Below are 23,578 nucleotides of genomic sequence, written 5' to 3' on the forward strand. Positions count from 1 at the left end.
GTAGTCTTTCCTGCTGTGTGTACTTACTTGTGATGTGAAGGTGTTTAGTGCTTCTCGGTTGTATTGGGTAGCATGGTGATAAGAATTTTACTGGTTATTCTTGAATTTCTTCTATAATAAACCAATTTTATAATCTCTAAATTCAAAAAGGAAAGAATTTTTCCTGCAAAGCCCAATAAATTTCACCTAACAGTCTGTCAATCACTACCTTAAATGGGATCTTAATTGTACCTTAAAGGTATATGTATTAATTGCTTGATTGCTAGCTTGGCACTATTGGGAGCTGGTGAAAACTTTAAGAGATGGGATGTAGTGGGGAATTTTACCTCACTGGCAGTGTGTACTTGTAGGTGATTGTGAGAGAACAACTTCTTCCTCCTTCTTTAGCTTCCAACCATTAGGTTAGCAGCTTTGTACCACCATAAGCTCCCTATTGTGATATCCTGCATTGCCACAGGCCCAAAGCAACAAGTCCAATCTATCTTGGATTGAAACCTCTGAAACTAAGCCAAAATATGTTCTTATTAAATCTATTCATCTTATGTTTTAGTTTCAGTGATGGAAATCTTCCATAGTCATAAAAGTACCCTCACATTTATACTAAAGTAATTGCTCCATATTCTCACATACTTGTCTCTGAGGTGCTGGGCAAAGATTTCCATGGCCATCATCTAAAGTGAAAGTCTTATTATGAGACACATTGAAAGGCACAGATCGAACTTTCAGGGTTTAATGAAGTTTAATGACTATGTCTCTAGTAGGTTTAAACCTACAGGACTAACACAATTCATGCATTTGTGTGTGTGTATGTATATTAGATTTAAATGAATAATTATACTATAAAACCAGTCAACTAAATCTCCATAAATCTCATTCACCTTTGTTAATCTGAGTACTAAGACTGGTAAGAATTTTCAAAATCAATCAAATAATATTATACTTGTATTTTGTCTCTATCTATAAACAGTAGATTTTTGTTTGTTTACTGAATAGGTTAATTTTCATTTCCAGTATTCATCCTTCAAATCAAACCATATAACAAAACATGTTTGCACCAAATTTAGTACTTGAGTCTGTGGATGAATATCAATTATTTCTACTTTTTATTCTGAAAATTAGGACTGAAAATTTTTCTACCTTTACTCTGTCAAGAATCAGGGTGTTGAATTTATCAATCTAGAGCCACCTCTTTATAATGGGATTCTAATTTAGAAATAATCAGAAATGAGGTTGTGTGAACCAATACAAGGAATGCAAAATGAAAAAGTAATATAACAAATACCTTGTTTGTTTTCTAATAAATATGATTTTAAATAATCTTACTATGAAAGGACAGAAGTCGGCCATCAGAATAGCAACATGTTTGCTATAATACTGCCTTGTAGTTTAACTCACTACTAACATCAATTACTTTAGAAAACTTAAATTTTATGTTGTTTGTGAAGAAATATGGTCTAGTTCTTCTGATGAACTGTCTTCAGATGGGAAGCATGAACCCAACTGGATTGTTTGTTTTCCCACTTGGATAGCTACATGGGTGATCAGAAGCACTTGAAAGGGTCTCTTCCAACCTCATGAGTGATGGTCTCCATTTTCTATGGAGCACTTTTATGTAGACAAAATCTCCTGTCAACAGACTTCTTCCAAATTGTCCTGCCAGGCCCATATTACCTTATGTCTCAGGGTTTCTAAGAAAGGGAGAATCCCTTTTAAGTATTAGAATTGTTTATGTGAGGATTCAGGCACAGGATTTGGACTCAGGCCCAAATCCATAGGCCTGCTACACATAAAGTTTCCTGCTTGTTTCTGAGAGCCACTCAAAGTTTTGACAAGGCTAGTTGGAAAGCTCCAGGCTGTTTTAACATAGTAAGTTACAGAATCTTAGACAATGAGTTTGATTTATTTTTAGATCAATGTATTTGCTCCACTTATCCAAAGGAAGCTTGTACGAATCAGTAGTTATTTGCATATTTTTGGATAACTATAAAAACAAAAATGACTTCCCCTGTTCTATCCAGTATGCTCTAGTATCCTAAAAATGTCAATTATGTGTATTAATAGAAACTTTATCACTGTCTGGGTTTTGTCTTTGAAGAGGGAAAGACTTCAGGCCATCCTGACATCAAACAGCCAGAACTTGACAAAATCTCTTCCTTTCTACAAGCATTAGTTCTATGAAATCCAACTGGCTCCAGCTTCCAGTAAAGTTGGTCAGGAAGAACTTTCTGCATGTACTTTAGGATTAGCCTGTAAATAATTCTGTATACTTCTTTAATGTTTTGAATGAACTTCATCTTCTTGTTCGTCACAGAAACAGTAAAATTCTCTTATAATCTAATGAATTTGTTGACGACACAAGAATACTAACCAAGCAAATGGACTGTGGTGGAGTAGGTCTCATAGTTCAGTCAAATTTCTTTTATCTTTTTCTATCATCAATTTTATTTCTTTTGTAAAAAATAGTTTTGAAAATGAACAAATTTTTGATGGAATTCTATGTTTAGAATTTGACAAGTTAGAATAGCTTTTGCAATTCTATGAGAAAATTATTGCCATTAGGAATTTTAAACCGCCCTGTGTGAGTAGTACAATGAATTATTCATATCTCAGCAGGAAATTATAAAGTTTCTGACAAATAAACTATCAAATTTTCATGAGACATTTTAGTTCTCATTGAAATAAAAAAATCCTTTTAAAAATATTCCTCTTTTACATGTTACTGACATCAAACACATATTTATTGCTAGAATATATAGTCACTTTAAATCTAGACCAAAAATTATAATTCTGGTAATTGTGGTTAAGTCATCTGTTTGTATAAAGTTAATGCCACACAAAACATATGCTTCTCAGATTTCATGATGAATCATCAAAAAAAAAAAAAAGAGACTTAACTAGGACACTTTTCCCTTTAGTATTTAACTGTTAGTAAACATTATCAAATATGCAATATGAATATGAATGTCAGATAAACCATGGAGTTTCAAAATTTGGAATGTCTAAAACTAAGACAGATACGGTAACCAATTTCATATTCTAAGGCCCAAAACAGAGTATCTGGAGAATTATGCAATTTTTCCCTAGGAGTGTTTGTCTATACAGCAAAAGCTGAAATCTACTGTCTCCAATACTGTACTAGCTGCATAAATTGCTTAAGGTTTTGTTTGTTTGGTGGATTTGTTTTGTAGGAGGGCATTTTGTCCGCAAAATGAGCTTATTTCTAGATTGTAACTCTCTCTGGCCTGCAGTTGACAACAGATGTCCTAAATATTTTACTTTGGTTTGGTAATATTACAATTTTTCTAGTGAGGCTTTTGTCTCTGTTACTTTGTAACAGAGACAAAGTATCAATTAAGCATTATTGTCTACTTTCTGAAACTATCAAGAAATCATTCATATATTGAATAATTATGATGTCTTGTCTTTGTTGGAGCATCATTTTAAACAAATGACTAGAGAAAATAGTAGAAAAGTCATATAAACCTCAAGAGTTCTTTTGCCATATACACTAGATTCTTGCTTAACAAATTAAGCAACAATTTAGACTTACCTCCTAGAGTAATGAAAAAGAAGGAAAGAAGGAACAGGGGAGGAAGAGAGAGAGGGATGGAGAGAAGTAGAGAGGGAAGGGGAGAGTTGCAGAGAAATCTTTTACAGACAATGGTACAAAAGTCAGAATAGTTGCAGTGTTAGGAATCATAGATCTAGAAATATCATCTTCATTAAATTCACCTTCCTTACTTATTAGACGTGTGGAGGTATTATAGGATGAGTGCCTCTTTAAAAATTATTTGTTGTTTCTGGTTCTTTTATAACTAGTTTTATTCCTTTTAATTGAGCTCTTAAAGTTTATTGCTTTACACATTCCTTAGGCTTTTGGTAAAAGATTTTTGTTGGCTCTTATGTCTGGAATTATAGAAATTTCACTACTTAGCAGGGTCCAAAGGAATACATTGATTGTCTTAGATCAACACAGAGTGAGAGCTGATAGAGTGGCTCAACTGGTAGAGTGCCTGCCTAGCAAACATGAGACCCTGAGTTTAAACCTCACTGGTGCAAAAATGCAGAATGAGACTGGTGTTCTTTGCCATACCCCCTTTTCTTTTAGGAGGCACATAGCAACCAAATCAGGGACTTCTTATCCAAGGAGTCTCACAGACACTCTATGTAAACTACGTAATATGGTAGCCTTTAAATTTCACAGCAAGTCTTTCTCTAGTAGATTTGCAAATGAGTCAAGAGAAAGTCAGAGTACAAGTTCCTCAATAAGAAAATCTATCTGAATGAAAATCATAGAAGAAAAAGAATTTAACAACTGACTCAAATGCCAGCAATTTGTATTGATCTATCACCAAATGAGAGATAGTATATTCCCAAGGTAATTACAGAATGAATAACAACAATATCTATCAAAAAAAAGGTAAGTTCAGACTAGACTGAGAGGCAATTACTGATATATAGAGGTCATCAGTTTCTACTACCAAAATTACCTCAATTTTCCATTTTAAGCCATTTGCCAAGTATTTTCTAACTGAAGATCTCATCTGTCTAATTTCTTCTTCTCCCAGAGACTCTTTCTGCAGTTCTTCCCACTCCATGCCTTCCTGCAACAGTGACATGTAGTTGCTATTCATCCCCTCCTTCTATAGGTTGGCTAGTGTTGGGATTACTCTAGTACAAAGTTCTAATTGTGAAGCCAAAATAGCAGACTCTAATTTTAAGTAGTCTCCTTTGCCTTTAGTTAGTCTCCAAACTTAGTAGTTGTTTCTTGAGATCTGCCATTGTCATCCCACCTCCTTTTCCTTAACATAGGTTTAGATATACTTGACAGACCCAGTAGAAAGGAGTAAGGGTTCTAGACCATTATTTTGATCTGCCCCAGAATCCATGCCAGTACAATTTGAAAAAAATCTCAACACACTTTTGAAAATCCAGTGGAAGCTCATTCTTCTTCTATGTACATGACTTCAGTATCTTCCAGTTCACCTTTATCAGAAAGACTTCAGGTATGGCTGGCTACTGGCAACTCCGTTAGGTGATCCTTTAATAAATTTAGTGGATAACTGTCTTCCTTTGGCCAACAGATTCCTTAGTGTGGCAGTTTTCTGGACCTCATAGTGTCAGCTTGCTGAGATCTGAATAGAAAGGCCTGGATTTATTTACTGAGTTGAGACACAGGAAATATAAACCACAGAAAATGTAAAACCTCTTTCTGTAGTTACACTTATCAGTTGAACACCTTGCTTGTTTGCCTTTCTTCTTTCTCACTCTCTTTTTTTTATTAGTGTATATTAATTGTACAAAGGGGTTTAATTGTGGTATTTCCATAATGTATATAGTGTACCTTGTTCTACTTTTTTTTTAATGTTCAGCTGCTCTGCATTTCCTTGCACAATCTTTTTATGTTCCCCATTTTTCTCACATTAGATCTCTTTATCATACCTGCTTTCCTAAAATACATGGTGTGTGGATATTAAGGGAGTCTGGAAGGTGAAATGTGTGCCAAGACAAGAAGGCTTCAGCCTAGTCCACAGAGCACAAAAAATGGTGGCTTCAAAAGGAGTAGGTAATTCATTATCAGCTAAAGAAGTTGTGTAGTGCTCTCTTTCCTTTTTGCAGGGAAATTTGCTGGGGGAACTACTTATCTAAAAGACCAACTCCCTCTTCTTAGGAGTCAGCTTGAGACAGGGAGGGAAAATGACATGTGTCAATGCAGGAGGAGCAGAGGTAGCAAAGAAAGGAGGAGGTGGTTTCTATATGAGGGAAAGTTCTCAAACTTCTTACAGTTTTCTGAATATTTTCTTCTGGTTATCTAAATAATTCTTCCTTATAACTATATTCATCATCTAGTCACCAGCAACTTATTTGCTTCGAATGAGGCCTTGTAAGTGTTCTAGAAAATGGGTTCATTTACCCAAGTAAAAAGAATGACCTACAGGGCACTGCATGCCTGGATTCTCACATAATCATTCCAAACATGAGAAGATGACTAGCCCTTTAAGATAAAGATCTTCCTGTATTTTCCAAATGTATGATGATCTTGGCAGGATTTTAAAAGCCACATTAACAATATTTATTATTATTCAATAGGAATATCTTAGACTTGAAGAGGTTGATTTATCTGACTAGTCTTACAAAAGAGCAGAGCTGAAAGGGAAACTTTGTATAATTCAGGGTCTCCTATTCAATGCATGTAACCACAGATTTCAGCTGGTCCCTCCATTCAGAAATTTCCAGACATCCTGTCTTCATTGCCAGAATTGTTGAAGAAATTTTAAAAATAACATTTCCTCCCAATCGAGAAAACCTCTCCACAAAGGTAGAAGTGAAAGAAAACAATTTTATTCTCGAATAAGCATTAATCCAGAATGTAATATGTATCACAGGCAATGTTCTAAGTCATGGCAAAGATAAAAAGAAATCTCATTCTTTCCTGTGGCCAAATAGATACAACCTGGCGCATATATATTTCCAAGAAAAACACGAACTAGTACTGATCGAAGAGAGAATGGGAAGGGTATTAAGCTTCTTGTCTTTTGTATTTGACCTTCTGTATCACTTTATATTTTCTGTGTTTTCTTCCTTCTTTCTCTTATTTTGGTTGATTGACTTTGCTATCCATGAAATGTTATCTTGCACAGATATAAACAATCTCTGAATCAATGCATACTTTTTACTTCCTTCAAAACAATGGAAGAAGCTGAATTTAATACTATTAAAGTCCTTGTGACATGCAAACATTTATTTTTAGTTGAATATTTTACCACCATATAATTCAACATTATAATGTCCATGCAATCATTTTTGATAATATTTGCCTGCATTGCAAATTTTTTTGTCTAATTTTTAGGATCTTTTATCTTTTCTATATTACTGAAGTATAATCTTCCTTTAGTGAAGGTTCATTTGTGGTACCATTAATTTTATTTATCAGCAATAGATTTTTGTTTCCCTTAAAAATAGTTATGCTGGGTTTCTGATTATAGGTTGATAAGCATTATATCATAGAATTTGAGGATTATTTCACCATTACTCATTTCAATTACTGTTTTATATTCTACTGCTATTCTTTACATATGAGTAAACTTCTCCTCTCCCTCATTTTAAGATTTTTTTTCAAATATCGGTCCTACATTTTCATTATAGAACAACTCTATTTATAAGGCTTTTGTATATTGTATTCCTTTCATATGTTGATTCATGGCTCCCATCATTTTGGAATCAAGGATATGATTATTGTATTAACCACAAAATGACTTTTTCTCTAATAAAGTACACTCTGTCTGATATTATTAACGCCTTGCCAATTTTCTTTTGGTTAATATTTGTGTAGTGTGTTAGCCAGAACCTTCTACACTCCCCACCACAGCCTTCACCCCTAATTGTCAAGTCTGTGATTATGTTTCATTATGAGGAAAAAGAGACTTTACAAGGGAAGAGAAGTCTGAAATTTTGTTCTGAATGGATATAGAATAAAGAGGAAAGTATGCTGAACAGATGAAAACTTCATGGCACTAGAAGCTTATTTTTCTCTTTCTTTTGGGAGCTTATCTAAGAGCTGGTTCTGCAATTTTAAATGGCTCAATGGAAGAAAAAACTGATACTAGTCCTTGGGTCCTGCAGTTAAACAATCTATGTCCTAACTTGTGGGTTAGAAGAGGTTTAGGAATTGTGTGTGCTCTACTTCTCTGTTCTCAAAAGCCTGTTTTATGCCTGTGCTCCATGGCATTGCTGTATTGATGAGTATCTGTGCCCCCTTTGCTGGGCACCTGTTCATTTTCTCTCTTTGTAAAGAAACAACCCTTGTTTTAATGCTTGACATTTTTATATTTAATTTGAAGATTGTTATTGGAACAAAGAAATCCTCCAGTTTTAAAATCCTGGAAAACAATTTAATAGAAAAAAATATAGCTTTTCGTTTGTGGTAATTATTGTTGATTATGGAAGAAAACAATTACAAAACAAAACAAAGAAAAAAAAAACCCCACAAGCGATTCTGTCAATAAGAACCAAAATGAAACCAGAGAGAATCAACATGTTTATCAAATCTTTTTGTCACTATTGCTGCTTGTATGCTCATTCTTTTTTGTGGGTTCATTTACTTGTTTTCTTTCTAATGTATATCTTTTAAAAAGTCTTTGAAACACAGTCTATGATTGCAGTGTTCTCCTGAAAATTTCCTTGATTCCTTTTTGTTGGCAATAATGGCGCCAATAGGTTTCAGTTCTTACTGCACCCTTAAGCTTCTGTTTTCCAGGGTCACGGTCTTGCCTCAAGTCTAGCTTGAATTCTCCTTCTGCCCCAACCTCCAATCAGCATGAACCATAAGATCCTAACCAATCAGATCATGCTGAGTCTCACTGAGGGGTATTTAAGCCCCTGCCTCTCTCTCTCTCTCTCTCTCTCTCTCTCTCTCTCTCTCTCTCTCTCGGTTCTCTCTATCTCCCACCTGGCAATAAAGAATCTCTTGGCCAGATCACTCCTCTCCATGTGGTCACTTTTGGGGCCTACATTTCCAACATTTGGTGCTGTGACTCAGGGTGGGTTTCCCCACTAATCCTGGTGGGACCCGGATTCCGACTCACCCCGCAACCACTCTACACTGGACATGCTTTGGTGAGTCCACACACCCCTATTGGGCTCCCATTGTGGTCTCTCCCTTCAGTGTCTCTGGGGTTTCAACATTTCCCCTTTATGATCATCTCTGGGACTCAGATGGTAGGGGGAGATCTCCCTATTTGCTATGGGTTTGGGTCTATTCTTGTCATCTTCGGCCCTCGCAGGCTGCCCTCCAAGAAAAGCCTGGCACTAGGTGACCCATAGCCTCCATGGGCCTTTTTGGCCTGCAAACCACATGAACTCAGTGATGACTGATTTTCGTATGCTTTGTGTTTTCTTGGAAATTTGTGCTGCATGAGGATGCTCCACAGTACATAATATCCTCCTCTCCCATTCTGGGACCAGGTCCCTCATAATGGGTGCCTCTACATCTTCTCTGCCATCTGACTCCCCACTGAGATGCCTCCTCAATAATCTAGACACCTTGGGTTTCACCCCAGATAGTAAGCCAGCAAAATTTGATCCGCTTTTGCACTCAAATCTGGCCCACTTATCCTTTAGACAACCAAAATCACAGCCCCTTTTTGGGTCTTTAGATCTCAACCTTTTACAGGACATATAACTACTGTGAGTGAATGGACAATGGGGAGAGATTCCATTATGTCCAAGCCTTTTCATACCTCTGTCTAAATCTGGCTGTCTGACTTCAAACCCTCCCTCTGTACTTTCTGTTCCCCAGAGCAGATTCTATCAGCCTGTAAACCAGTTTGTAAATCAGCCAATTCCTCTCCAAACCTCCTCCTTCCCCATGTAAACAGATTTCTTGCAAAGCTTACCATGTCTATCTCCTCCTATCTTCCTGAAAAACTTTCCCTGTCATGAAGTTAAGCAAGCTACTCCTTGCCAATTCTGGCCTCAAGGCGGTTCCAGCTCTAAGAGAGCTCATGCTCCCTTCCTGTGGACTGAGACAAAGCCCTGGACTTATTTGGTGACTGGAGAGTGGAGGTTTCGTTTTGCTGAAAGCCTGCCAATACCAATCAATGGGAGCAACCTACAGACACAGGTGATGGCTAATCCCTTAAGCGTGTGTCATGCCTCCAGGCTCTGCCTTCCCCTCCCTTACTTAAGATGTCAGCGCACCTTTCTGCCTCTTCCATGGTCTCACCACATGTCCTTTGTCTCTGTCTGCCTTCCCCTCCCTGGGCTTATTGGGAACCTGCCTCCCATGAAAAACCTGTAGCATTGTACCTTATGACTTAAGTTATTCCAACTAGTTTGCCAGGCCTGTCAGTCTAAAGTAACTTTAAGCTGGTTCTTACAAAAGGATTTTGCAAGGTAGTTAGAATATTATTCACAAATTACAATGATTATCTTAATTTCTGGAAAGTCAAAGAAGACTTGACCAGCATTTACCTAATGACTAATAATGTCATTAACTATACGTTATTTTTTTATTCAGTTTCTTTACCGAATCTGATATATTCAGCATCAGAAAGTGTGAGCACTATTCACCTTGATAGACCTTGAATAATACATAGTTTTACGAAATGCTTTTATCTTATTGAAGGCTTTAAGTATATATTTATTATATCAATTATTACTAATATAATTTCTTATGTAAGTTATAAATTTCATGTATATGTTGTTAAGTGTTGATGCCGCAGATTCAACTGACTGGCAAAGACAAATTGGATTCCTTTTCTCCCACAAAAAGACTGACTATACTTTTCAATTCAAATAAATGTGTTATTGTAAAAAAAAAAATAATAAAAAAAATAAAGTAACTTTAAGTCAGCTGCTTTACAAAAAGCACTTACAAAAACCTGCAGCTGCCACACTTACGCTCTAACTCCGCCCCCACAAGGGGAGAAGGGGAGGAGGGAAAGCAAACAGGAGCACCTGTGCACAGGATGCCGGGTTCTGGACACAGCAAAAACACCTGCCATAGCTAAGAAAATCCATAGAGAGGACCCAGCACATCTGGGCCGCCAGCCACACGTGGTGATGGCTGCAGCCCGCCGCCACTTCCCCCAGAATAAACGTGCGCAGAGTACACAGGAAGGGGGGAGGGGCGACAGGCCACAGGATCAGGCCTAGGCAGCCAGGGCCATTTGTCCCAGGTGTGTGTGGAGGGAGTGGCACCTTGCACAAGTCCTGCTCCTACCCCACCTCACACCTCAAGGCATCAGACTCTTGTAAGTCAATTGTTAGCTCAAGGTTATAGTTCCAGAAATAACAAAATAGACATTACTGTGGTCTCTAAACTTCTCATTTAGAATTTTTCTCAGCATAAATTTTTCCCTCCAAATATTAACACTAGTTTTCCCACATGGCACTGTTATTGGCCTGAAATGCCCTCTGAATGTCCTTCTCTAACTTTACAAATGATTTCTTTGTTAAAAAGATAGCCTTTAGTAAAGAGGCTGCCTGCTGTTAGCTAAAAGACAGGATCCTAACATTTTATTCTTTCTAGATGGGACCTGCATCTTCCAGTCTTCTGGCTGGTAGATGTTGGAAGCTTTGTATTGAGGTCAGCCTCAGTATTCCTTGGGTAACCAAGAGAAGTGGCCTTCACAGGGTTCCTTAAATTACAATACCATACTCCAATTAGACCTTTCCTATAAAAGTAAAAAATAGTAAACTGAGGTCTCCTATACAAATTTCTCTCATTAGAAAAGCAATGGGTTCTGGCCCAGGCTGCTCAGGTTGGAAATGATTATATGGCTCAAGCAGTAAAGTGCCACTTTACAAGCATAAAGTCCTGAGTTCAAGCCCAGTACAGCCAATGTAAAAATAATAATAATAATATTTGGGGCTGCGGAAGTAGTTTAATGGGAGAATGTCTGCCCAGCATGTGCAAAGCCCTGGGTTCAATTCCCCAACATTACTAAAAATAAAAATTAAAAAATGGTAAAGAAGATAAGTGGCATTAATGTCATTTCAGCCATCTCATAGTAGAAAAATGTAGTTTAACCTAAACCAGACCCCTCATTCTTCAAGCGAGGAAACTGAGGCCCAGAACAGTTCAGAGACTTGCTCTCCAGAGTGTCAGGTGTCAATGTAAAATAACAACTTTACTTTTACAGCAACAACCTATCAGAAAGCATACCACGGTGGACTCAGAGTCACAGGTGAGAGAGGTTCTCCTCAAAGGTAAATTTCTAACAGTCAGTCCCAGATATTCGTAAAAAACTCAGACTGTGGCTGAAGGAAAAATTCATTGAAACAAGTAATACAGCTAGCCATGTCTGTATTTATGACTACGTCTGTATGTCTGGGACCTTACTAACAGGAGAGAAAAAGATAAGAGACTCCATGGCCTCATTGCTGCTCTCAGAGAGGGCCCCAGTCGGGTGGGGCCTGTATCCTGAACTTGCTACCGTGGTGGGCAGGAGGAGCACTTCTGCAGAGAATGCTTAAAGGGGGACAGCCCAGGAGACAGCCCTGCCCCCAACCAGGACCCTGCCCTCTGCAAGGGTAACCACTGGAGGTCTAAGTGCCCCCGTCACCAGATGGAAGGCAAGGTGCCACCTCCTAAAGATTGATGGGTCCAAGCCTCCTGTCCACACTCCACTTCTTGGCATCAATGTTGAGGAGCCATAATTGCAGAAAAACAAAAGGCCATTTTCCTCCTAGAAAGTGGAGCCTGTTTCTCTGTTTTACCTTTTTCTCCTGGTCCCTGGTCCAATGACAAAAGTTATCATTCAGGGCAAATCTGGCTAGCCCCTAGAGCACAAGTTTACCTGGCCTCTGGCCTGCTCTTGGGGAGACCTCCTCTTCTGCCACTCTTTCCCCATAGTACCTGAAACTCCAGTGTCCCTGCTGGGATGGGATTTACTATCTCAACTAAAACCTCAAATTCTCCTCCCCCCAGGCAGCTATCTCTGCTGCCCCCTCCTTCAGGAATGAATAGATCCCACGATATGCACTGATGAGATGAGTATAGGGTGAGCCAAGATGGCCCTCTCTATTCAAATAAAACTCAAAAATCCCTCACAGTTTCCACACCTAAAACAGTATCCCCTCAAGCCTGAGGGATGATGAAGCCTTATGCCTATTCCTAAAAACAATAAGGACTACTAATTAGTTGCTCCAGCCCCTATAATATAATAAATTAAAAATTCTTATAAAAGTTAATTTTAAAATACAAGTTACAAAGTAAACAACTGGAAAGGATATAAATAGGTAATAAATGTATTTTTTGAGAAGTTAAAGGAAAAAGGAATGGTTTTTTGGATGAGAAGGGATTTTGAAAAAAAGGATTTGTCCTAAAGATTGTTTCAAATAGGAAGGATAAGGACAAACCATCGAAGGATTTAGTATGTTGTATGAAGGTCTGAGTAAGTTTGAAAAGTGTATAATAAAGCTTCTGTGTGTGATAAAGTTAATGTTGAATATAATCTAAGAGTTGTCTAAAAGGTTTTTAGGGTCATGTCAAACTAAGATAAAATTCTCTATGTCTATGAAATAACAAGGTTACCTTAATATTGTTTTGCTCTGAGTAACATCTACAAAAAACCATTACAGAGAAAGATTTTATCAAAGAAATTATTTGTGTTTTCTGCTGATCTTGTCAAGCTTTTAGGTACTACTAAATCAGAGTTCATTTACATATTTGCTTATGTGTCTTAAATGACCACCTTGTAACAGTGTTATGTTACACTTTTTCTAAATATGGTATAAACATTTAAGAGGTTAAAAGTGTCAATTTATATAAAATAATGAGCTAAAGCTCTCTTTTATCCAAGAGTGTTATATTTAAATCCTGACAGCCCCTTCCTCCCACAGGTCACCTACCTAGGTGTGGCCTTAAAGTGACAGACTCACTCCTTGAGTCATAAATACATCAACCCAATTTTCCATTTCCCAACCCCCATACCATAAGACAGCTTACAGCTTTCCTGGCTATTATAGGATTTTGCAGAATTTAGATCCCTAGGTATGTAGTCCCTGAACAGACACCTTTTTATGCTCCTCCTAATATTCCTATTTGGGTCTCTGTAGTTGGAGGACTCTTGAAATTGTCTTGGGAACAACATTTCACAGTGGTTCTCCTGGCCAATGCCCATCCTGATGTCTATGTTCTTGCTCTCCTATTCTTAACCTTCCTCCCTTGTATCATACTACATGTCTGCTATTGCTAATCAAAAATTTAATCAGTTGTACCTCCAGGGATACCAACCTCTCCAAAATGCAAGGATAGTTGGCTGATACCCATCATGTGGAGTGGCTGCAAGGGACCTTCATCAACTTCAGGGAAGAGGAAATCTTCATTTTTGGAGCCTGGGTGTACGCCATCATGAGGCTTACCACCCCAACATTGTTTGCCAACTAACCCTCTCTTCCCCTATGCCGTCCCTTGCCAGCTCAAAGAAGCCAGAGCGAACACAATGCCCCCCTTTTTTAACAAACAAAAAAGGGAGGAATGTTGGCAATAATGGCGCTGATGGGTTGCAGTTCTTACTGCACCCTTAAGCTTCTGTTTTCCAGGGTCACGGTCCTGCCTCAAGTCTAGCTTGAATTCTCCTTCTGCCCCAACCTCCAATCAGCATGAACCATAAGATCCTAGCCAATCAGATCATGCTGAGTTTCATTGAGGGATATTTAAGCTCCTGCCCCTCTCTCTCTCTCTCTCTCTCAGCTCTCTCCCTCTCCTACCCAGCAATAAAGAATTTCTTGGCCAGATCACTCCTCTCCACGTGGTCACTTTTGGGGCCTACATTTCCAGCACTTTTCATTCTTCAGTGAGAGAGCACAGCTGAGTATACAAGTAAGTGGGCAATTATTATTTTCTCATTTCTTTAAAAAAAAGCAACCATGGGCCCATAAAAATATTTTATCAGCCAGGTGTCATGGGTCACACCTGTAATCCTAGCTACTCAGGAGGCAGAGATCAGGAGGATCGTAGTATGAAACCAGCTTAGGAAAATAGTTGGTGAAACCCTATCTAGAAAAATCCTATCACAAAAAATTGGGCTGGTTTTGTGGCTCAATGTGAAGGTCCTGAGTTCAAGCCCCACTACTACAAAACAGTTTTATCAGTCCAATAATAATTTTGTGAACTTAATTAATTTTTCTTAATTCTTAGTTTAAGTTTAATTTTGTGATTAGTTTTGTCATAAAGTTTAATTCTATTTGTCTTTTAAAAAATTATTTTCTTTTATTTATTTTTAGGCAAGGTTTTGCTATGTTGCCTAGGCTGGCCTTGAACTCACAATACTCCTACTTCAACCTTGGAAGTACCTGAGATTACAGTCATGTGCCACAGCAATTGGTTTAATTCTTTTTTTTTTTTTTCATTTTTCTTTTATTATTCATATGTGCATACAAGGCTTGGTTCATTTCTCCCCCCTGCCCCCACCCCCTCCTTTACCACCCACTCTGCCCCCTCCCTCTCTCCCCCCCAATACCCAGCAGAAATTATTTTGCCCTTATTTCTAATTTTGTTGTAGAGAGAGTATAAGCAATAATAGGAAGGAACATGGGTTTTTGCTGGTTGAGATAAGGATAGCTATACAGGGAGTTGACTCACATTGATTTCCTGTGCGTGGGTGGTACCTTCTAGGTTAATTCTTTTTGATCTAACCTTTTCTCTAGTTCCTGTTCCCCTTTTCCTATTGGCCTCAGTTGCTTTAATGTATCTGCTTTAGTTTCTCTGTGTTAAGGGCAACAAATGCTAGCTAGTTTTTTAGGTGTCTTACGTATCCTCACCCCTCCCTTGTGTGCTTTCGCTTTTATCATGTGCTCATAGTCCAATCCCCTTGTTGTGTTTGCCCTTGATCTATTGTCCACATATGAGGGAGAACATACGATTTTTGGTTTTTTGAGCCAGGCTAACCTCACTCAGAATGATGTTCTCCAATTCCATCCATTTACCAGTGAATGATAACATTTCGTTCTTCTTCATGGCTGCATAAAATTCCATTGTGTATAGATACCACATTTTCTTAATTGGTTTAATTCTATTTATATGGAGAAGGATATGTTATATTTCTTCACACTTTTTTTTTAATCCAAGTGCTTATTTAATGTAGAAAAATGTTATTCACTGTTTAGAAATTTGTTTTCTCAGTTTCTTCTGAAATTTTTATTAGATATGTATTGAACTTTCTCATCCTATATCTGATGCATGTAGTTTTCTTTAATAAATTTCATTGTATTATGTCTCTGTAATTTTATTTCTGAAAATTTTCTAATTTCTAAATATCATTTCTCTATTTTTATACATAGCTAATCTGTTTTTTAAGCTTTTCTTTTTTTCCATTTTTCTTTTTCTTTTCTTGTCTTTTTTAAAAACAGAGTCTGACTATTATAGCCTTGGCTGGCCTTAAATTCACTAAACAGCTCACCTTGAATTCTTGATCCTGCTGCCTTAGTCTCCCAAGGCATTCAAGATTTCTAAAAATTCTGATGGTTTCTTCTAATTTCTGTTTTCACTGATCTTCAGCTCTTTCCTAATTTATGGTAGCTTGAGATGACATTTTAGATTTTTTTTATACTCAATTGTGGGTTAATAGATTTTACGTTTAAATGACAGTTTTAATATACATGTATTTAGAGTCAAGATTGTAGGAGAAAAAGGACAACTATGGTATCTAAGCAGATCCTGGGGTCAGAAACATCTGTAAACCAATGTCTGTATTATGTGAGGTAAAAACTTTAAATCTCTATGGAAAAGACTGCTGCTCCCCGTTAGGAAGGCCTCGGGATAACCACTTAGTTTTATAACTATAAATCACAAACTATAATTGAAAATAAAAGGGACTGAGAAAGTATGATTCCAAGGAGGTAAATTCCTTGTGTAACAATGAAAAAATGTTGAATATGTTTTGTTAGTGTTCTTTGTTTCTATACTATATAAATTTCCCTGGAAAATACTGTTTTATTCCTAACATGGATTTAGGCTGTGCTATGCCTGTAAACAAAAAAGAAAAAATATTTATTCTTCTTGAGAGGTGTATGCTTTGTCTTACTTTGTTTCCTTTTTGAATACTTTCCAAAGACTGCAGAAAATCTGTGCAGGCATTATATACAGTAGAATCCAAATGAAAGATCAATTAAAGCATCTGATCAGACTTAATAAAGACTATCTTGAACAGATAATGGCATTGTATAAGCTTTTGAAGAATGAGAGACTATTCTCAGAGCTTCCCATTCTTAAATTTAGAAAGTTTTAAAAATAGAAGCTATTAATTTGTTTCTTCTTTTTTTCCTTTGATTTGTTGGCTTGATTTGTTTATTTTGGTTCTGTTTTGCTAATGATTATGAATAATTTTTCCCTTGGATATTTTGTTTAAAGGTAGAAATTGGATCATTAGAGAAAAAAAAATCCACTCATCTTGTCAAGCATTTTTTAGATAGGAAATAAGGCCTGAGAAGTTGGCAGCATTTTGGATGTGAAAGGAATTCCTTTCCTTCTAAGTGCCTCATTGACTCTGAGTTGGATTCTGAGCAGATCCTGTGTGCTTAAGGGCACCCTGAGGTGAATCTGAATTTTGAAACAGGAAGACTGACAGGAAGGGAGGAAGCACTTTTGCTTGTTAGAAAGGCACCTGGGAAAATCTCACTGCTCAGAGTGTAAAGGGTGCTACTTTAGTAGCAGCAGTATCACCTGGGAGATGGTGTCCAACTTCAGACTTGCAGTGTTTTCATTTTTCATAAGATCACCAAATAATTTATACTGAACATTTAGGCATGAGAAGTCTTGTTGTAAAGAACCACATATGATGTGTCAGGTCTATAGATTAAATTTCTGACAAGTCTAGTTGCTAATTTTAATTATTTGAACAATCCACTTATTATTCTTTCATTCAATACATTGCTATTAAGCTATCTTGGCTTAGTCTCTAAAGGACAAAAGGAAATTAAACCATGAATGTGCATCTCCTTTGGGTCAAAGTGACAAAACAAAGATAAATGTTTTTAGCAACCACTGGGATAAGAAACAGGAGGGTAAATAGGAGATGTGACTGTCACTATTGCAGGAGATAATGAGAGCTGCTTGTCAGGGCCCATCGATAAAATAGAGTATTTAAGTGCAATCCTACGGGCATAGACCAAGATCTGAATTGACTGAATTCTGTGATATATTAATCTTTATATCTTAGTTCATTGCACAGTGCCTCAATGTCTGTTGTTGGCACCAAGTAAATGTTTGTTGAATTAAATTGATTTACAGTGATTTAAAATCTCAGCATGGTGGATTATTTCATATTTTATTCTTCAATGTAATTATACTATGTCTACGTGCCTGGATCTTCTACAAATTGATCTTCATCCTGCCCTCAGAAATTTTACACAATAAGCCTATGTTCTCATAGTAAAGCAGTGCTAAACTATGAAGTTTCACATTGAAATTTCCCAAGATCAAGTACCTAACACTTCTCTTTTCTACACATTTACTATTCTCACTTTTTAAAAACATCTCTCACTAGGTGTCATTTACCCAGACCTTCTGCCATTATGACCACTGTATTCTTATCAAACATAAGAGTGTAGTGTCTCCTTTGAAGAGAGAAACAAGAATTCAACAGGGAGTGACATCAAACACTGTTTTCCTCTTCAATCTCAGAGGATATGCTGAGGATTTCAGAGCTACAAAGAGTTGAGAGAATTGAGCTGGAAAAAAAAGGCATGTGAAGTGTTTGGATAGATTAGATCAATGGCTGCTGCTTAAATGAGAGGCACACAGCAAATACACTGTAAAGTGAATTAAATGGTAATTGAAAATACCTGCAGAAAGTTTGATTAGAATCTGGGGAATCTACAAAGGTAGCCAGATAATAGGAAATACATTTCCAAAGCCCATTTAATTCTGTCAAAGTACCTTATTCAGTAGATTTGCAGTTAGTCTCATTAAAAGGATTAATTAAAATATATTAAGCTTTTCATAGAAGTAGTGTTGCTGAAAACTTTGGGTGTACCTGAAGCTACTTGTCTTGTGGATCCACAGGTATGGGTCACTTAAATGACCTTTCAGAAATATATATATTTTATTAAACTCAGCATGCTACATTTTGAGAAACTGATAAATCTAGAGTGTCATTTCCCTTTCATGAATTCAGGTTATGAACTTACAGATGTACCAGGGGGCTGTGCTATAATGGAGACCATTTGAAAATAATTGTCTTGATGCCTAGTTTTATTGAAGATTAAAACTTAGCTCTAAATGTTGACCTAATCTATCCAAACACGTCATTTGACATATTATTAGACCATGTCCAAATGAAGGTGCCAATGTTTGGAAATAATAAAGCCAACTACATAAGTAAACATAAAGAAAAGTACAAATTTTTGAGGTATAACATATGGAAGAGCACAAAATTTTGAGGACGAAGTAATGGCTAAGACTCAATTATACTTGGGTAAAGGCAGCAAATAGCTCACCAAAGAAATTTAATATGCCTAGACAATAAGAATATTACTGAAGTCTTAAAAGGTTGTCACAGTATTTGAAGTAGATTTTCAAGGATATGGGCAAGAAGACAGAGCAGAATGAGGTGAGATCAAGATATAGATATCAGATGTGCAGGAAAAGTATGAAAGTCAAACCTCAAAGAACAATGTAAACAAAGCATAGCAGTTAACATGTGGGAGTTTCAGGTGTACAGACTTTATCCATGATCACTTTAGGATATATCTTGTATGATTGTTTACAGCAGAGCTGCTCACAACTAAATGTGTAGACTTGGAGACCTTGAAATCTAGTAGCAAGGACTTAAGGGGATGAGAAACAGAGTCTCAGAGAAGCAGGCAAGTAGATTAAAACCCACAGATAAATTAGGATTGGAGTGTTAGTAGTTAAGAACAGAGAATATATTGGGCAACAATATACTGAGGTCAGACTTGGGTTCCAAGTACAGTTGGAACTGGTTTAGTATTTAGTCAATCCTTATCGAGTACAAGCATGTGGTATAAAGAAAATGGCTAATTTAGTTATACACCTCTCATGGTTCTTGCCTTTGTAGGGATGAGGAGAGTAAGTCATACAGAAAAATGACAATGCTGTTTTTATGTTAAAAATGGTACTTATGTTGTGACAGACTTTAATTGTAAAGGATATATAGATAGAGAATGGTCCAGAAATTCTAACTAGAAAAAGATGAAACTCAACTTTGTCTTTCAGAGATCTTCTGAAAAATGTAGTGATAAGCTTGGTGTGTTTTTTGAAGCACTCAGGTCAATCTTAGCTTGGTCTGTATCTATGTCCCTTGGGCATGTTACTTGATTTCTCTGGGTATTTGTTTGTACACCTGCAAATCAGAATGAGAATGTCTTACTCATAATTACCTTGGAAGAACTAAATGAGATTATACTTTGTAGTTTTTGGTATTCTTATGGTGCTTAAACTGTTTAGTGTAAATATGGGCAAAAAGTCTTTTTAAGAAGAAAATCTTAAGATTTTCCCTAGGGAAAGATCTTATTAGGAAAATACGATTCAAACATAAGGAATAAGGGGATGTGGTTAAAAGTGGTGATTATTAGAATGCTTGTGCTCTGATGCAAATAAATGCCTCAAGAATGACCAGAAAGATGCAGTGCAAGCCAAGCCACTAAGAGCAGTTCTATTCCCACTGTAGAAGTAGGATAAGCAAATCGAGTTTTATTTTTCATTATCTGGGAAATTCTAAGGCTTCACGTCTGAAAACTGCTTAGCATGGGTGTGGGAAAGATGGCCACACTCAGGCTAACCACCACGCACAGCTACACTAGGCATATACAGGAAATAGTGACACAGCTGCTTCTGTAACCACTCAAGGTCAACTATGACTAGATTCACATGCTCAGTAGATGTAGTAACTTGGCAAAATACCAATTTTGTCTATAGCTATATAAAATCTGCTACACAGAGTAGCCTGTAAAACAGGTAATAAAGCATTTGAGAGTTTCTTCTTCAGAATGCCTGAATCTCTGACCAAACTGCCTGAAGCAGAGTGCTTGACCTACAAAGAGCAACAACAACAAATAAAGTAAAATTAAGAGAGAGAAGAATCACAGTGATCCAGTCCTAATGTATCTTGGAGTAGCAGAGATCCTCAGGGTCCTAGTCATCTTGAGGCAGTAGGTAGAATGATTGTGAAAACAGGGACTAGATGCAATTAGTAATAGAAATTTAGAAGAAGAATCACAACACATAAATTTTTTACAATCTGACTCGTTTTATGTAGATTCCGTGGGGACATACTTATATTTCTTTTCAATGTGAAAATAAATGCCCTTTTAGTTTAACAATCTGATTTTTTATTCCTTCATCATTTTTTTGTAGAGATGCATGGCTTCTATATTGGTATAACTAGCAGTGCTGTTTATTTTACCAAACTAAGTTAATATATAGTTTTATTTTGTTTTATTAACTTAGAAATATTTCTAGGCTAGAAAATGCCTTTAGGAAGCAAGTATAGCAGGATGAATAATAATTTTTAATTTCATTTGTGACAAAATTATTTGTTAATGAACAAAATGTATGATTTCTTCATTATAAATATTAGGAGTAAAATTATATATAAAATATGATGCTTTCCCTGCTTGACATAGTATGATGTTCCTTTGAATCAATGTATTTAGAGTTTAAGTTCAGGCATCAAATGTATTGGGTTTATACTCTAACTCCAAAATACAGTAAATAAAATAAAATATTTAATCTGTGTATGGCTTTGTATCCTAATCTACAAAACTAGCATTTACTTCAAATGTCTCTGCTGAGCATTAAATAAGATGTTATATGTGCACTCAATAAAAGAGGGCGTGGCACAAAATAAGCACACAGCTTATGTATATCAGTATCATTTTAGAAATCAAAAGGCAGATTTATCCTTAAAAGGAGTAAAATACTTTTTACAGTGGTCTCCTTGCATTGTAAAACCATTTGAGGAGCCGTAACACCTTGAGCCTATACTAAATATTTTGCAGCTTATAAAGATTTTTCTTAAATTTTATTTAAAATTCCATACCATATCATTACTCTTGCCATATTACTGAGTATACTAAAATGTTTCATTTTTATTTTTCTCTTTCCTCCATTTACAAGTAGTGAACAGATCATTTCGCATGGAAGGAAAAACAAAACAACCCCAAATTTAGAACCTGTTTAAAAATTTATCTTCAAGTCTGTGACTGTGTCTGTAGCATCTCTCAGTATTTTCAGTGCTCTAGAACTCCAGCAAGGCAAGTTAAAATTAACATCACTACCTAGGAATTCAATTTATCACATTATTTTGCTTATAGTTGGTTATAGTCTTTCTCTGTGTACATACATGGTCGCACACACACACTCACACACAAATGCATTTCATGTTTATCTTTCTTTTCCTTCCCACTTTTCATAAATATCACGAAGGGAATTAAGTGCTGACATAATTAAACCTTTTTGTTAGTGAATTTTTAATTCATTATTTGTTCCCTACAGCAACACTTTGTTGGCATTCCTGGAGCTGTCCATTGACTAATGAACCATTTCCCCAGGTATCTGTGTGTGCTTGTGTATGAGCATCAGGGAATGCCGCCACTTTTTCTTTCTTTTGGGTATCACTTTGAATATTTCGTAAATTCTATACTGTGAAGTACAAGACAAAAACTCAGTTATCATATTTAACAATGTTTATTAAGTGCTATGTTGTAATTGAAACTTGTCCAATTCTGGTAAGACAATGAAATACTCTGTTTAAAAAAATAGGTAATAGAAATATAAATAGATATAGATAGATACATAGACAGGCAGATAGATAGATACATAGAGAGAAAACCTAGTACAAGTTATTTTCATTGCTATGTCAGCTTTTTAACTAATAAATTTAATTTTAGAGGAGTTTTAGTTTCATGGCAAAACTTAGCAGGAAATAGAGTCTTCTTACATCATAATTTTCTATACTTTCACAATCACCTCCACTATGGAGGTGGTACATTCATCACAACAGATGAACTTACAGTGTTCATCATTGTCATCCAAAATCTAGAGTTTACATTAGATTTGCTCTTTGTGTTATACAGCCTATGAGTTTTGACAAGTCTATAATGACATTTGTCTTAGTTTTGATCTATAAAACAAAAGTCTTCTAAAGTTTACACCTAAATCTTTATGTATACTCTAAGAACTTTGGACATTTGTCTACATGTTGAAATCCAAGCCACCTGTAAGGTACTAATCTAAATAGATCATAATCTACTTAAAACTCTAGAATGTTCATTTTAGTTCACTATGACCAAGTGAAAACTTGCTAATTTAGTGTCCTTAAACAACATTAGTTGATTATTCTTAAGATTTTTGGAGTTGGATAGGTGGTTCTTTTATTTGTTTCATCAAATTCATTCATGAGCTGAACTTGACTGCAAAGTTGTTTGGATTGGAAGATTGAAAATTATCTTACTCACAATTATGGTAGTAGAACCTGGATGTCAAGTGGGGAAAGGGTTTTTTCCCACATGGTCATTCATACTCCAGTAGACTTCACTAGTTTCCTAGCCTGGCATTTTCATTGTGGCTTTTCAAAAACAAAGAAAATGTTTTGAGCTTTCAGCTCTAAAACCCACATACCATCACTTCCACAATTCTTAGAGCCAGTCTAAATTTAAGAGGTCAGGAAAAATCTCCAACACTTAATGGGAGGGACTGCAAGTAATTTGGAATTATGTTTAATCTATCAGAAAGTCCTATTTCTGATTTTAAAATCTTTCAGATGGCTTTAGAAAATAATTGTGTAAAAAAGACAAAATTTTTCAGTGACTAAGCTTGGAACAAATCATATACTACCAAATTTATAAACCACTTGCTAGTGTAAACTCCTTAGTCCATGATTCATGTTTTCCCATATTTCTATCCTTCTACTTAATTTAGTTCCTGAGACACTGTATGCTTTGGAAAGCCCATTTCCTGAATATTTATTGAACTATTTCCTAGAACTATTTCTAAAAGGAGTCATATACCTAAAGAGAAAATATCGAAACCATATCTATTCTTCTCAGTTGAAAAAATTCCAATATGTTAACAGTTGTATTTAACCCCCCAGAACATTAAAAAATCAAG

This window comes from Castor canadensis, chromosome 13, assembly GCF_047511655.1.
Source record: "Castor canadensis chromosome 13, mCasCan1.hap1v2, whole genome shotgun sequence".
NCBI lineage: Eukaryota > Metazoa > Chordata > Mammalia > Rodentia > Castoridae > Castor > Castor canadensis.